Below are 13,004 nucleotides of genomic sequence, written 5' to 3' on the forward strand. Positions count from 1 at the left end.
TGAGAAGTGGTGGTGTGAACTAAGGGAAACATACTAGCTTTATATGTGAGAACTTTTCACATAATCATGGCTCTGGTAGGCTTGTGGTAACAGATTTTAATTAAGCTCCTTCTCAGGGAGGAAGGGAAGCCAGAGGAACAAGTCAACTCCAGGGGCCACTAAAAGCAATTTCTAGAAGGTTCTTCCATCTTTGTCTTAAGTAATGGGATAGTATATAGAAACCTGGAAAAGTAGACTGGAGACTGATTGTGATAGATTTTTAAGTGTCAAAAAACAGGAGCCAATGTTAACCTAAAAGCAATAGGAAGCTGTTGCTACTTCATGAGGGAAATGATATGGTGAGGTTTGTGTTTTAGGAATCTCATTTTTGCATATATGTGCAAGATGGCTTGAAGAGATAACATAGGTTCATATATTTAGAGTTGGAAAGCCAATCTTGTCCAACCACCTCATTGTGCAAAAAGCCCAAACTGAATCCAAAAGTTTTTTGCTCAAGGTCATACAAATGGCAAGTGAGAGAATTAGAAAGAGAAGAACAGACATGAGGAAATCTAAGAGGTAGAATTGCCCAAGATTTAGCAACTTTCTGAATGCTGTGGTAAGGGCAAGTGAAGACTTCTCATCTGATAATATGAACCTGGGTAACTGGAATGAAAATGAGGTTCTCAATTTAAAAATGATTTTTAAAAATATGAATTACAGAGTTCCTTGCATGATGACCCCTTCTCCTTGAATTATTTATAGAGTCAGTCTGTTATCATAGGGGGTGGAGTGGGAAAATGGCCCTAGAGTCAGTTAAAATTCTGCTTCTTACACTTACTAAGTTATGCAATTATGGGAAAGTTATTTTGATTCTTTAAGCCTCATTTTTTTCTTCTGTAAAATGGAGTATGGTACACCTGTAGTACCAATCTAATAGGATTTTGAACACTAAAAGAAGTAAAATATTTTGTTATTCTTAAAATATCTTATGAATGTGGACTTATCTTTTTTTTTTTTACCAAATTCTTTCTTCAAAATTCTTATAAAACGCATGAGTTTTCTAAATCCCCCAGATCCTTAAAGCAGAGTTCCTTTCAATCAATGATCTTGACTCTATAACTCAACGTTTAAATAAATTAGCCCTAGGATGAAAAGTACATTATTCTCACCACACAATAGTAATATGCTTTTGATGATTTTAGTATAGATTACTCAAGAAAGGATTCACTTTAAAAGTAAATTTACTAATCATGTAGTCTTCAGGAGATAGAATTTTTACATGATTTTAAATGGAACAGTATTTTCATTTTAGATGGAAATTATTTTAATTCAACTTCAACATTTCATAACATTGATGAGTATTCTGAATGTGTAATGACTTTTTCCATGAAATGTTTCTAATTATGGGATATGCCAAACAACCTTTTTTATGTATCTGAATATGTCATTCTATAATGATAGACTGTTTGGGGCTTTGTTAACTTTTTAAAGAAAAAAAAACATTTAATTATAAAATAAGGAACAGCATTTTTTCAACTGATAAGGATTTTGTAAACATGTCTTGCACACTACTTCTACATACATTTTCTTTGTTTGTGTATAGAATTCCTTATTCCTTTCTTTTGATTCATCCCTATAGCACTTCAAAACCTGACTAAACCCTTAACTATTTCAGAACACTTTTTCTGATTAACTCTATTCCACTCTGATCAGTCTTATCCTTTCCATTCCAGTTCCTAACTCCCCCATCCCCAGCACTTAGGAACACATTTATACTGAAGGTAAAATCCTATTACATTGCACTCCATGTGACAGGCAGTTTGCTTGGTTAAAATGGAATTTATTTGCAATGACTACATTGCTGAAAAATCACATTTCTATTTTTTAGAAAATCAATGCCCAGTGACAGTCATAGTTTAAATTAACCAGTGAATAGTAGAGATCTTAACACCATAGACAAGTATTGGCAATTTGTTTAAACTTAAATAAGAATAGCTAGCATTTATATGGCACCTACTATGTGCAGATACTGTGCTAAACACTTTTTAAATATTGTCTAATCAGACCTCACAACAATCTTGGGAGGTCGGTGGCATTAGATTCTATTATTATCCCCATCTTAGGGCTGAGGAAATTGAGACAGGCAGAAGTTAAATGACTTACCCTGGGTCATGCAGGTAGTAATTTTATGAGGCTGGATTTGAATTCAGGTTTTCTTGACTCCAGGCCCAGCCATCGATACAATGTCCCACCTAGCTTCTTAGATTAAATGCTATTACCAAAGTCAAGGAAAACCTGGACCAGCTAGTGAGTCATGAGGCATTATTAAGGGTGAAAATAGAAAGAGGGGAAGCAAAATATTAGTTAGAGGTGGGCAGGAAGAAGACAAAAGGAGAAAGATCTCTATGTGGTAGGCCATAGTAGAATGCAACTCTTCCAGTTGCATCTTGTTGATTTTCCCTTGTGTGTTGCACTCTATAAATGTTCTCACTTGAGATATTTCAGATAGGAATGGCTTATGAATATTAATAAAATGATACCATTGAATATGGCAAGAAATTGTGATACCTCTTTCGTATTTCTCCTTATTTTTCCCTCCCCTTCTTTAGGTGTTAACTTTCATAAGTAATATTGTTTTCCCCTGTAAATAGCACACAGTAGTGTCTTGTTAGGGTAGAGGATGGAGAAAACTTTTCATGTACTTCAGAGAGAATTTCTCACAAGAACACAAAAGTCCTAATATTGTGGGCTAATACTAAATCAGTTAGGCATTAATTATAGTAGAAATAGCACAGAAGTAGGGCTGAGGGTTGCCACTGATTAGCTTGGACAATTGTAGTTAAGTGATTTAATCTGCTAGGTAAGTCCATTTCCTCTTCTGTAAAACAGGGATAATAACACTCATACTACTACCTTACCAACATACCTCACAGGGCACCTGTGAGAAAAATCCTTAACCATAAAACCTGTCTGTGATGGACCCTTTGCCTTCTTCTCTTTCCCTCTCTCTTAGCCCTAGGCCCAGAACCTGTCTGGGAGGTCTGACTGCTCATATGACTTAGACGATATTGTTTCACCAACTCTATTCCTTCCACTAAGATAGAAGACCACCAGGCTTACCACTTGCCCTACCCTGCAGCCTCATAGCATTAATAGGTGATAGAAACTAAGGACCCCTTCCCATTTGCACCACTGATATACCATTAAAACTTCTATGTCCTTCCATCTACCCTCTGATTGTACTTTCTTGAAGGTGGTATCTTCTCCAGTTGAAGTATAGCCTTAAAAGCAGGAAGGTCCCAATTTTTATATTTGTCATAATTTATACCTAATATGACAGTGTTTGTCATAGGTGTTTAATAAATGTTTTTCATGCATCCAATGATATTTAAATGTGAACTATTCAAATGGTCCCTTTGTTCTAGTGGAGTAATTACTTTTATTATCACTTTGCAAAAATTTTCATCTGCTTAGGGTTAGTTGAAGTACAAACATATCCTAAAAGCTGTCTGGTAAAATCATGATTTCAAGTACTAGTTATCTGTGGTAGGATTGAGTGGCATTTGCCTTCATTTTAGAAAAACTTCTTACCTACCCAGGTAGCTGATGGAAAAGTGCTACCCTATTGATTATCTAATAAGAGATTATGTAATAGGAAAATGTAGTTAATGTCTTATGGATTTGATCCAGTCAGATTTTACTTTTATAGTTTTTTTATTTCCTACATAAAATCCATTGACTGAAATATGATATGGAAAAAGAAGACCATTTCAAAGAGTTGTAATGGGAAAGAAAAAAAAAAGATAATGTTGAGTTTCAGTTAGAGCAGGTATTAGCAAAAAAGGAAATGCTACAGTACTATTCTTATGTATATTAGGGTAGCAATGAGAAAGGAATTACCTTATACAAATGTAAGGACATGACCTAAAGGAGTATGGTAAAGGCAGGATAAAAGTACAGGACAGCAGTATTGGCCTGTTGACAGACTGTCGACTAATAGACACTATTATATATATGTGTGTGTGTGTATATGTATATACATATATATATATATATATGTATATATATATATATAATAGACACTACTAATAGAACTAACTGTGGTTAGTTCTTAACCCCATGGAGCATGAAGGAAGTGTGGTGATAGTTCTACTTTTTTTTTCTTCCTTTATCCTTTTTTTTCAGGCATTTCTTCTCCAGGTCCATGATTTGTACTCCTGGGCCCATGGAGCTATTAGTTGTAACAAAATTTTAGATGATTCAAGTAATGCTATTATTATTGCCTCTTCTACTACCATTCCAGATATAACTAAGAATCATGCTTGTCGACCTAACAGATCCAAAACCTACTTTTGCTGTTGTACTGGGGGCAGGTAGGTGGTGCAGTAGTTAGAGCACCAGGCCTGGAGTCTGGAAGACTCATCTTCCTGAATTCAAATCTTACATCAGACACTTACTAGCTTTGTGACCTTCGGGAAGTCACTCAACCCTGTTTACCTCAGTTCCTCATATGTAAAATGAGTTAGAGAAGGAAATGGCAAGCCACTCCAGCATACTGGTCGAGAAGAACCAAAATGGAGTAACAAAGTGTCATACATGACTGAAATGACTAAACAACAACAATTACTTCTAGCTAGTTTAACATCAGTGCAAGGGCCTACAGGTAATCTAGGTATACTGACCTGAAGAAACTATGAAAAAAACAAAGTTCTTTCCTGTAATAAAGTATGATTTTTTTTTCAAAACAATCTAAGTGCTTGTTATGTACTGAAATCAATCATCCATTAACATTTTACCATTCTCACAATGTTCCAACAGTCTGCACCCTCCTATTGTGCTGCTGTGCTTCACTAATTACTTGTATATTTCCATTATCATACCTAATTTTATATCTCCATTAATCTCTCAGGTTTGTACATATCTATTAATCTTTTTAAAGACCTTCATTTATTTTTTTCTTCACAGTGTAAAAAAAATATTTAAACTTGCACAACTGTATGAGAAGTTTTTTCTCCTATGCAGAAATTCTCCCTTTTGGCCATAAGTAATAAAGCTATGCTTTGATTATGCTATGAATTGCTATATTCTAACTTATTTTTTGACAGCACAAGATAAATTATTTTCCCCTCTTTCCTCTCCTCTCCCCTCTTTTCCTCATCTCTCCTTTGTCTCCCCCCTCCCATATGGATGCTTCTGCCTCCACTGGTATATACCTACTCAAAGCATTCCACATGTTTCAGGATCTATTTATCAGATGGTGGACAAGCTTCCAAACCAGTAGAGCATTCTAACTCATATGATTTGTAAGATCAACAGGACTAAGGTTTCATTTACTAGAATTCACTTGTTCTTTTCTGGTTCAACCTCCCTTAGCAATATTTTGGCTCTAGTCTTCTAAGTTGAACTGGAAGGAGGAGTTAACTACTCTTTCTCTTTAGTCTTCATAACCATTGTTCTGTGTGTTACATTTTTACAACTTTACTTGTCTCAACATAGAAGAGCTCTTCTAGAAGACATCTTAATATCAAGTATATTTAATCTTCCAACACCCTTCCCTCTAATATTCTACAAATGTATTAATATTCAAAATTTACATAACCTTTCATTTCCTTGTGTATTCACTTGACAACAAGTCAGCAGTTTGCTGATGGAGGCCCTTTATACATCATTCAGATTCTTTTTCCAACAAGTGATTCACACTAGTAGGGCTTCTGTTTGAAATTACTTTCAACAACCAAAACCTTTTCTTTCACCAATATTCCATTTCTCAAAAATATTTTAGTTATATATGTCAGGATTTAGTTGTTATAATTGTATGCACTATATTTTTCTCAGGCAGCTAGGTGGTGCAATGGAAAGAGTCCAGGCCTAGACTCAGGAAGACTCGTCTTTGTAAATTCAAATATGGCCTCAGACACTTACTAGCTGTATGACTCTGGGCAAGTAATTTATCCCTGTTTGCCTCAGTTTCTTCCCCTGTAAAACGAGCTGGAGACAGAAATAGCAAACCACTGCCTTGTCTTTGCCAAGAAAACCTCAAATGAGGTCATGAAGAGTTGATATGAAGAAAAGATATGACTGAACAATAATTATATTCTCATAAATATTCTTTCTTCTAGATTTGGACTAATTTTGATATTTTGTTTTAAACAAATAGGTAGTCTGATTTTACATAGGCAGCTGCTTCAAAAACGACTCACACATTTGTCCCAAGTCATTTCCCTTCTATTAAAATGTAATCAATTTCACTTTGGGGGTGCATGTGTCTGTTTTATTATTTGATACTAGCTATGATCAGAGTAGAATACTTCTTTACTTGGAAGTATTAATGACATATTGATATAAAGCTTCTTTGCTGCATACAATTCTATTCATTTCTCTAGTTCCTTATTCCTGATCCAGACTTTCCAATGTATTTTTAGCATGCTAACTTTCTCTCATATTTGCATTGAAGTCACTAAATATCAAAGTATATGGAAACAAAGCAAAGTAGAATTATTCAAAGACTTTGATTTGATTATAAACTGAAAAGAGGGTCAAGCAAAAAATAAAATGAATAATTCTTAATACACCTGCCTTTCAGATGCTTATGATCTAGCTACATGTGAATAAATGCTTGTCAGCCCTGCATATGTTGTTATTATTTTTTTTCTGTATTGTAAGATTCTGGATGATAACAGTCAAAATGATTACCAGCTTTTTTTTTTTTTTTCAGTAGCTCTCAGCATGTCTATTGACATTTGCATAGAATTTTCTTTGGCACTTATTTTTGAGGAAAGAGTTACTGCTAAGTATATTGTTGACCTTGTCTTTATGGAAATATGTGTATAATTGTGGGACTGTTGTGACCTAGCAGCACATTTTTTCCATCTTTTATTTGAGTTACATGAGGGTGTTGGATAAAATGATCTCTTAACCTTCCTTGCAGCACTAAATTATAAGATCCCATGACCCTGCAAGTGGCAATTTTCTGCTTAAAAGTTACATTTTTTTCCCTGGATAATCTAGGAAAAACAAAGACTATAGTACCATCTTACAACTTTTCAGTCTTTTTTTTCCCATAATTTGAAGGGAAAATTCCCAAACCTTTACCCATGCCCAGATAAAACATTTTTTGAAATGTCAAATGTGTATTCAGTAGCAGCTGTTTTGGGATCATGCATTTAGCTCTTGGGAGGTTTGTGTTTTCCTGATATATATTAAGCATTTAGCTAGTAAGTCACAGAGGAACTGAAAATGATTAAGGAACTATAAACTTTAGGAATCACTATGAATACTCCCAAAATAAACCTATTTATAAGGACATAACTAACGGTAATCTTATGTTTGCTCATAATTGTATTTGAAGCCTTGCAGATTTGTTCCTATAGGAACTTGCAAACTATGATCTACGTCCAAATCTTGATTCTGTCACTATTTGCATGTTTTATTTTAACATAGGGATGATCTAAATTCATAAGTAAATGAAAGCAAAACCTCACTAAATAATATGTAAGTTTATGGTCCTTTATTTGTAGGAGAATCTAGTATCCTTGCTTTTCAGAGGAAGACAGAGCAGAAGGGGAAAAGGAGAAATTTAGAGTTCTTTTAGTGAATACATGTATATATCCTTGCTCTTTTTCTCCCCTATTCTTAACTCATATTTTGAAGATGTTTTACTTATTAATTACATATTTTCAGATATAATTACTCTCAGGCAGCTAGGTGGCCCAGTATACCATGCATGTGACTTGGAGTTAGGAAAACAAGTTGGATTCCATTATCAAATACATACTGGAATGTAACCCTGAACAAATCACTTAAGCACTCTTAACCTGTATGTATGTATGTATGTATGTATGTATGTATAGTATGTATGATAGTACAGACTTCATAGGTTATTGTGGGGATCAGCACAACATATGTAAAGCACTTTGCAAATCCTAAAGTGATATATAAATGCTAGTTCTTATAATTACTGGTTCCCACTCATAATATTTCTCTCTCTGTCTCTGTCTCTCTCTCTGTCTCTCTCCTTCCCTCATTATATATGTGGTAAATTCATATACCTGAACAAATATATTCATAATGTTGTTATGTGTATATATGTGTCTAGTTAGTAAGATAAGTTTTTCTTTTAACAACCAAATTATATTTAAATAAGAAACAATGGCTAAATACAAAATATGACTGTACTCACATATATGTGTATATATACACATATGTATACATATACACATTTATACACATACAGACTCATCTAATATTGCCGATTTGAAAATATGTAATCATATATCAATAGGAAAAATAATTCTGACTTAGATCCATTATTGGATACTTTTCAATAAATGATGAAATGAGTAAAGTCATAAGAAAAGTGGAAATGGGAATCCAACTACCTATTAAATATTTCAGGTGGAAATTGTTCTTCTGGGAAAAGTATATCCAGTGAACCAGTAGCTAGGTTGCTAGTCGGGAATCACTGTTTCATTTGGAGTCTGGATAAGAACATAGGTATAAACATTTAGATGATCCACAACTAATTATTTTGTACAGAACAAAATAATTATGTTTAAATGTAAAGTTTTGATAGAATATCAAGACAATATTCTACCTTTGAGATATGTTAAATTTTGATTAAATCTGCCATAACCAGTAACACCATTTTTAGGACATAATGTTGAAGTTGAAGAATGATCATCTTTTCTTCTACATGATAATTAAACTAAATAGTGGACTAATTTGTGTGATATATGTGAGAACGAGAGTGAGAGAGAAACAGAGAGACAGAGAAATATGCATAGAAATGGTGATATGTTGACATAGAATTTGTCTTTAAGTATTTTACAGGTTATATAAGCCATCTCTAACTCACTTCTCTCTAACTTATATTTGCTATTAAAGCTAGATTTTTCCTTAAATATAATAATGTTCTAAACCACTGCTCAAAAATCTTCTCTGATTTCTTCTATACCTAGTAAAGTTTCATTTCTTAGCCTTCCCTTCCAGTATCTCTGCAATCTGTCCCCAGTCTTATCTTTCTCAGCCTAGTTGGTATTATACCTCTTTCACTGTTCTTGCCTAGTTGAATCCATCATTATTTCATGAATGATCCCCACCATGTATGGCCTCCTGGACTTTGTACCCTATGCCTAAAATGCCCTACTCCTGTGAAATGAAATGTCACTTGCTATATTATACAAATGTTGTGTCTTTCATGAACCCTTCCCCTACCTCCTCAACCTCCTTCTAGTACCCTCTTTCTTTTCTAATTGTATATATCTTTTACACTCATGATGATATTTTTCTTTTTAGACTTGTTTCTAAGTCCAGTTCACAACAAAATATTATGCTTTGAGAGGGCAGGGTTCTTTGGGTTATTTTTTTTGTCTGTTCTATGTAGGGTCATGGTGTTTTCCAATAGCAGTTGATTCACAAAGATAGATTTTCATAAATATGAATGCAGATTTATATAATAACTTTTGTGTCACAGGCTTTCACTTCAAAGTAAGGGTTTATATATACTTTTGACATGATTTTATGTAACTGGCCTTTTTCCTGATCTGACAAATAGTATCTAAGAATCTCACTTTGTGATGTTTTGTCATGTGTGTTATGAACAACTGTTCTTATAAGCACATGGTTCACAAAAGTCCAAGGGAGAATTTTTTTAAATAAAACTTATATCAGAGCTCAGGAAACAACAAAAACAAAGTATACCATGATGAACAGCACTTTCATTGGAGACCTATTTAATAACATTCCTGTACCAGATAAGCTTTCCAGGGAGTGCGTCCATTTGAAGGTCTAAAGTAGAACATTCTTCTTATAATTCTGCTAAGCTCCTATCATGTGGCAGTGGTACTGCTCCCTGTTAGGGTGCCTCCTGGGGCTCTGTTTAAAGTAGCTCTCAAGTCCTTTGCTAGAGAAAACCATCTGTGTATCATCATTTCACGCCAGAGCATCCCTGGTTTGTCAGTAGATTCAATTCTCCCTGTTGCAGCTCAAATGAAATCCTGCCAAGATAGTTTCACTCTAAAGCATCCCTTATGCCTCTGCTTTATCCTAACCTGTGACTTCTTCAAAGTTTGCCAAAGAATAGGAATATATTTGTCTGCAGGTGAATCTTAGTCACTGACTACAGGTCTAGGCATATAGTCTTCAAAGTGTAATTATCCTGTCTTCCTCTGACTGCTAATATGTTATATCTGTCAACAGAATGAACATTAACCATTGATCTGGAAGTATAACAAAGTATTACAGCATTTCTCTAAATGATTATGAATTCCCATAAAGTATTCTTTTGGAGAGTTGTGTAGAGTTCAAGTTCTGCTAAGCTAAAGCTAAGAGTTTTTAACTTTGTGTGTGTGTGTGTGTGTGTGTGTGTGTGTGTGTGTGAGAGAGAGAGAGAGAGAGAGAGAGAGAGAGAGACAGACAGACAGACAGACAGACAGACAGAGAGAAAGAGAGAGAGAGAGATGGATCTATTTTGTAGTAGAGTAAAACCTGTAGACCTTCTCAAGATATAATTTTAAATGCCTAAAATAAAATATGAAGGGTTGTATAAAAAAACTAATTATATTGTAATATAGTTTCATTTTTTTTAAGTCCATGGACCCTAGGTTAAGAATCCCTGCTTAAGCTACTATGAACCTTCATCCCTAAAGTAGAGGGAATTGGTAGTATGACACTGTGCATTCCTTGAAAAAAAACAGATTAAAAAAAAACAATACTTGCTGTTATAAAATATGTAAAGGGGAAACTTGAGAAAAATATAGAGAAAGAGAGAAAAATTACAAAAGGTTATAGATATGTCCAGAAAAAGTTAATAAAAGAAAAAAAGGAGGTTTGAGTGAATGAAATAAAAACTTTACTTTGTCATCAGTTAGTCAATTAAAATTTATTAAGTGCTTACTACATACCAGTCATTGTACTAAGTGTTGGGGATACAATGAAAGATAAAAGAGAGTACCTGCCTTCAAGGAGATAACTGTATAATGGGGAAGACAAAATGCAAACAATTATATAGTAAAAACTATATTCAAGATAAATTAAATAATCAACAGAAAGAAGGCACTAGAATCAAGAGAGATCAGGAAAGTCTTCCTGTACAAGGCACTGTTTAGAACAGTTTTACAAATATCACCACATTTTATCCTTGCAACGAACCTAGATGGTAGGTGCTTTTATTATTATTATTATTATTATTATTATATCATTGCCATTTTAGAGTTCAGAATATTGAGGTAAGCAGAGGTGGCTAAGTTACTTTCCCAGGGTCACACAATAAGTATTGGAAGCAGTATTTGAACTCAGGTCTTCCTGACTCTGGGTACAGTACTTTATCCACTGTGCCACAAGCTATCTCTGATCCAGCAGAGTATGCTGAGAGCAATCATGCAGATGGGAAAAGAACCGGGAAAGAGTAGCATTGTGAAAACCTGTAGAGAAGAGATTACCAAGGAAAGAGAGTGACTGGCAATGTCTTTCTGAAGTGAAATTAGGAAGGATGAGGATTGAAAAAGGGTACTGTTGCCATACTGTTCTTCCTGGTCTTACAGTTTCTACGGGGTGCTGCTCTGCTCGATGCATATGGCAGTACATGCTGACATAGCTTCTGAGTGATCCACTTGCTGATTCATCTGAAAACTGACTCTCTTGCTCAAGAAAAGAATTGATGCTATTAAACTTTGTCAGCTTAAAAACATGTTGGTTTAAAAACCCATTCTCATTTCTTGCTTTTTTTATTTTTCAAAAATTCAGAAGCACTTTCCTGAGAACTAGCAACATTTTTCTTCTTGCGTTTTCTTGCTTTCTTCCCAAGAACCTTGGCTACTATGTCCCATGGAGGCACTTAACCAAGCTATTATTTAAAACAAAAACAGGGCTCTCCCAGCCAGCTAATGTCCTTAAACATAACCTTTCCTTTGAAGTATGTGCTCTAAGGGTGTGGGTTCCTTCATAAGAGACCTTGCCCTAGCTTACAATTAGTACCATTTTTAATCGCTGAGGGCTAGACTCTAATGCAGACAATTTGGTTTTGGCCAGCATTTACCAAACAGTTTTGGTTTTCCCAGTTTTATACCCTGATTCTCTTCCATTCCCTCATTTGAATGCATGGTTAAAGAAACAAACATAAACACATGCTTAGCTCAGGGGACCAGATCTTTGTTTCTTTTACCAGGCTAACCTTATTCCTGGCCTTTTTTTCATGTAGATATATCCAGCTGAAAGATTCAGAGAGATTTGGGGACACACCTTAGTATTTTATTTTGTCCTGATTTTACTATTTATAATTCTTTTGCTAAGCATCATATCTAGGGAACATATATTTGAGGCTTCAAGTGGATTTTCTGTTCTCTTGGGTCATTAAATCTTTTAACATTTTACTCAATTTATCTGATAACACAGAAGTACATTTTAATATGAACTTAAATGGCTTGGTATGTTCAATTTTAGATTTTTTAAAAAGAAATGAATAGGGAAAATTCAGCATTTTTAGTTTGCACATGAGGAATCTGAGGCTCAGATTTTTGAGGCTCTTGTCATTTACATAATTCCCACATGCATTTTCTCCTCATTGAACAACAAAGCACAAAATACTATGGGAATACAGTTCTAATTAAGGAATACAAGGAATCAAAATCAAAACTGACTTATTGAAATTATATATCATCCCTAGAGAACAGCTGCAGTGAAAGATTTAGGGAAGGGGTAGTGTATTTTTTTTTAAAATTGCATTGAATTGCCTTGTTTAAAAAGTTTGATTTTGTGTTCCTGCCCTTCCTCCAAAAATAGGCTGTTATAGCTGAAATTTCCTGCAAGCCTTTCTTTGTATGTTGAAACTAACTAGTGTTGGTATAAATCCAAACTTCGAGCAGTATTTTTGATAAGGTGCCTATCTTCATATGTCTATAATTCAAATCTTTTAAACTGATGTATACAATGTTCATATTTTAAGGATTTTGTGAATATTAATGACATTTTCCTTCATTAGAGTATCAAGGAAACTCAATTTCTTGAAGGCTAGGATAGCAGAACCC

General features: G+C 34.4%; 1 protein-coding gene across 5 annotated transcripts in view; it reads left to right on the forward strand.

The window, feature by feature from the left end:
- The window catches only part of GALNT13 (polypeptide N-acetylgalactosaminyltransferase 13), an 812,973-nt gene that overhangs the window by 328,448 nt on the left and 471,521 nt on the right, over positions 1 to 13,004 (forward strand). The gene's annotated exons all lie outside the window — the stretch shown is intronic.

Source organism: Petaurus breviceps, unplaced genomic scaffold, assembly GCF_028583685.1.
Source record: "Petaurus breviceps papuanus isolate PSGF00001 unplaced genomic scaffold, PetGlider_PUasm1.0 91133, whole genome shotgun sequence".
Classification (NCBI taxonomy): Eukaryota; Metazoa; Chordata; class Mammalia; order Diprotodontia; family Petauridae; genus Petaurus; species Petaurus breviceps.